Source organism: Oratosquilla oratoria, chromosome 2, assembly GCF_046742065.1.
Source record: "Oratosquilla oratoria isolate Oo_2021 chromosome 2, ASM4674206v1, whole genome shotgun sequence".
Classification (NCBI taxonomy): domain Eukaryota; kingdom Metazoa; phylum Arthropoda; class Malacostraca; order Stomatopoda; family Squillidae; genus Oratosquilla; species Oratosquilla oratoria.
The window spans coordinates 71,187,825-71,192,824 of record NC_134778.1 but is presented as its reverse complement, the minus strand read 5'-3'; positions in this window follow the sequence as shown (position 1 = coordinate 71,192,824).

Genomic DNA, 5,000 nt, shown 5'->3' with positions numbered 1-5,000 from the left:
TACTTATTACTGTATGTCAAACTCAAGGACATACGCTGTTGTCTCTTCGCTTTTGAGAGGATGCCAACGAGATGAATATAATTGCTTTGTGTGTATATACTTGCATTTGGGTTTCTCTGTGTGCCTATGTATATGTGTGCGTGCATGTGCCTGTGTATTTCTGTTAGTGCGTGTGTACTCTTGCATGTGCTTGTATGTGTGTGTATGTACATGTGTGTGTGTATGTGTGTGTATGTGCGTGCGTGTGTGTGTGTGTGTGTGTGTGTGTGTGTGTGTGTGTGTGTGTGTGTGTGTGATTCACCATGGTCTTTGATCACGTGTTGAACTCGTGATCGACAGCTATTTCCCTCCCGGGAAAGAGCTCAGAGCTCATATATGACCGATCTATGGGTAATGCTGTGACCTTACAGGCACACACACACCCAACTCCTCGCCCACGAGAGTTGAAGTAACGGCTCACAGCGCAGCGATACTGAAATTATTTCAGCCCTGGGCGGGATTTGAACCTGGACCGCCGTAGTGGCAGCCGGGAACTCTACCACTTCGCCACGAGTGTGTAATGTGTGTACATGTGTGATGTGTGTGTGTGTGTGTGTGTGTGTGTGTGTGTGTGTGTGTGTGTGTGTGTGTGTGTCTGTATGTGTGTGTGTGTGTCCGCGTCCGCGTGCAATATGTATGCCACCTCTAGTAATATGCCAAAAATCTTTAAATCTAGAAGACATAGAGAATGACTATTCTCAAGTATGTCACATGGTATCTTAGATAAATACTCGTTCAGTCAACAATAATTTCCCAAAACACATTGTATACATTTGACAAATCATTCTGTATATGGCAACCAAGGAACAAATGCTCTTTTCCTCTTCCAAATTTCTCCTCCTCCTCTTCCTGCTCCTCCATTTCCTCCTTCTCCTCCTACTCCTCCTCCTCCTACTCTTAATATTTCGAAATTCCAGGAAAGCCCTCTGATCACTGGGAAATTAAAACTTCTCGGAGGTAATTATATCAATTTCCCAATGGTGGCGGAGCCATTAACGTTAGCTTTGCCGGGTCAACCCAAACACTTTACGTTCTGCTCGTTATTCGTTGTACTTTGTTCTGCCTAATGTCAAACTATTTTCGTGAGAGTACATTATACCTACATCGATATCAGGTCTACGTGTTTGTTGTTGTTGTTGTTATTATTATTATCATTATTATTATTATTATTATTATTATTATTATTATTACCTATTTATTTATTTTTTATTCATTTATTTATTCATTTGTTTATTTATTGACGCAGCACGAAGGGATTTCTCCCCGTCTTCTCCTTTTCTGCATGAGGGGACAGAGACGGGGGTCGCCGATTTAATGAAGCGGCCTTGCTGTGGATGTGCTGTGTCTTGTGACACTGCTTCTGGCCTAAGGCAGTAGACAAGATGCATGGATGACCCGTCATCCAGGTGCCAAGATAAGAGGGAGGGAAGAGGGTAGATGGGAGTGGGTGGGAGTGGTTTCTATGCTTTTGTTTTATGGCTACCTCTCTTGTTAGGGGGAAAAAGCCTTTGGTATATGTATGTATGTATTTTTTTTTTACCATTGCTGACAAATCATTTCCGGTATATTTCCTTAAATAATACCATTCACAGTTTTCTTTTTATAAAAGTGTGGCATTTCAATATTGTATTCTTTATATAATTAGTTTCATGATTTATGTAAATTTAAATAGAAATGTGTTAGAAAATTTACATTCTAAACCACGTGAAATTTTGAGAGGCAAAATTATTCTTACATTTTTGCAATATAAACATACGAGTGTGTGTAATATTATATTGTCATGTGGAATTATTTGGGCATCATACTTGCACATACACACGTACATGCACACGAACCCAAGTATACACATGCAGACATAAACACACACACACGGGGAGGTGTGTGTGTGTGTGTGTGTGCATGTAAGGTCACAGCATTACCCATAGATCGGTCATATATGAGCTCTGAGCTCTCTTCCGAGAGGGAAATAGCTGTCGATCATGAGTCCAACATGTGATCCAAGACCATGGTGAATCACACACATGCATACACACACACATACACACGCTAGCACACACGCACGCACACACGCACACACACACACATGCACACACATGTACACACACACATGCACATACATGTACACATACACACATGGACACACACACGCACACGCACACACACACACACACACACACACACACACACACACACACACACATACACACACACACACGCACACACACGCGCGCACACACACACACACACACACACACACACGCAGACAAACGCATGCAGGAATACACAGGCACATGCACGCACACATGTACATAGTCACACAGAGAAACCCAAACACATGCATATACACAAAGCAATTACATTCATCTCCTTGGCATCCTCTCAAAAGCAAAGAGACAATAACCTATCTTGATTAATCCCTTGTGTATTTGCGTAGCAATTATCTTTTTATTCTGATATCTGGCCAGCTGTTTCATTCATCTCCGTGGAACTCCCAAACCTCGGTAGCTTAGGGGTTAATGAATTTCGTTGCAAATTATATGCAATATTGGCGCACGGTGTAATGGAGAATGGAATATCCCTTTTGTCAAAGGCGGAAGCGGATCTTACGTCGATATGACGTCATTACTCTATGCGAAGGGCGCCAAAGGCGGGGAATGGGAATCGCTGTTGACGACGGTATGCACGTAGACTACAATTTCTTAATATTAAGCCTTTTATGATTTTGATATCTACCTTGAGCAAACGGAATCCAGGAAAGAGGTTTTGATCTTTGTTGAGGTCTGTGTCACTTGGCATTTTTGTCATCTCGTCATTCTAGTGGAAGGAAGTCTCTCAATTCACTTGCTTATTTACTTTATTTTTTTCATTCGATCGTGTTATGGACCAAAATGTCTCCTGCCTTTACTCATTGTTCTGCGTTTTAAGCGCATTTAGTACTAAGTCTCAGAAACTAACGATATGACGTCATCACGCCAATCTCTACACTTCGCAAGTTACAATTTCATCTGACTGCCAAGAAACGATTTTATTCAAAGAAAAGAAAATGTGTGCATAAAAAAAATCATGTGGCTAAGTTGCAGTTCATAACGTGTTTGTGGTGTTTTTAACAAACTTAGATAGAACCTATTAATGAAGTTGGAGGACTTTTCTTTTGATAACTTCCCCATGTAATTAATATTCAACGAGTCTTAATGAAACAGTAATTTTATAGTATCCTGTACAACCTTTTTCCTATAGCGAGGAAATAAAAGGATATGTACATCCAACTTAGCTTATTTTCAGTAAACCTAACTTAATATGAACTAAAGTAAATATCTAAAGATCATAACTCACTTCAATTGAAGTGGCAGTACTTATAATAAAATTCAAAAGTCGTTATTCTTATCATACGTCAGGCAAAAAGTAGAACGGAATGTTGACCAGAGCAGCAAAACAGGAATTTCGCAAAAAATAAATACACTGCCTCAGTATTTTCTTTTGGTAACGAGAGGGAAATGTAGCTAAAAGTTTATATTAACATATTATATCAGATACAGATGGGTAGAGACAGATTTAAAAAGTGAAATGTTCCTCTCGCATTTTGAATCCTCAGCTGTTTAGGAATTTAATCATAATGTAATTACATTTGGTCTACTTGCTTACCTTCCCTCATAGGAAAGGTGGGGGGTAAGGGGGTTAAATAAAGAGAGGAATAGTGGGAGTGAGGGAGTGGAGAGGAAGGGGAGAGAGGGGAAGGGAGGAAGAGGGGAGAGGGGAACGGGGATAGGGTCATTAGTCGTGAGATGGGTGAACTGCCTGACTGTCAGGGAAATTGCTTTCAGGCACTTGTTCTACACGTCAGCTTGTTTCCCGAACCACACCTCTTCTGTATCCTTCTCCTCCTCCCTCCTCCTCCTCCTCCTCCTCCTCCCTCCTCCTCCTCCTTCCCTCCCTCCCTCTCTCTCCCTCTCCCTCCCTCCCTTCACTTTCGTTCATTTCCTTTACTTAACTCTTTCCCCACCAGATGTCCATTTTCTTTTTCTTTTTTTTATTAAATTTGTCGTCAGACTATTTTCTTCATCACCGTGTCACTCTTTCGGTTGCGAAGGGACTGGGGAGCCTCAAAGAGAGGAAGCCGTTTTAGTTTTCTTTTTCCTTTTTCTCAAAGCTCTTGTCCATTTTTCTCTCCTCTTGTTTCTCCCGGGCCCAGTAGGATTGTAGGTATCCTGTGAAGGATTTGGCAATGGAGCTCCCTCATAATAGTGAGATTTCGTCCTATACAGACCCGAGTGAGCTCAGGAGTCCCCAGGCAGCTAAGGGTCCTGAAAAGACTCCCGGTTTCTCGTGTATTGAGGAGAAGCCGAGGCATCCCACGCGGTCACCGTCTCGCACAGGCACACTAAGGAACAGTGAACTGACATCAAAAGTACGAAATTATGTTACTCCTTCATGGTACTCTGCCTTTCTCTCTAAATGTTCTCTTCCTTTGTTTTAGCTGCAGCTTGAGCTTGATTATTTTCTTTCTCCTTCTTATCCTCTTCCTCCTTCTCCTCTTCCTCCTCCTTTTCCTCCTCCTTCGCTTTCTTCTATTTTTCCTCATGCTCATCCTCTTTTTCTTCCTCATACTCCTCTTCCACCTTTTCTTCCTCCAATTCCTCCTCCGCCTCTTCCTCTATCTCCTCTTTTGCCTCCTCTTCCTGCTTTTCTTCTTCCTACTCCTCCTCTTCCTCATCATTCTTTTCCTCCCTATACACCTATTTCTCCTCTTCTCCCCATCTTCTCTCTTCCTCTTCTCACTCTTTTTCATTTTCTCCCTTTTCTCCCTCTTATCCTTCCTTCTTCTCCTCTCCCATTGCTTCTCGCCTCCCAGCCTTATCTTCCTCGTCCCGTTCCTCCACTTTCCTTCTCCTTCTCTCCAACCTCCATCCTCCTCCTCCTCCTCCTCCTTCTCCTCCTCCTCCTCCTCCTTCTCTAAGTCCAAT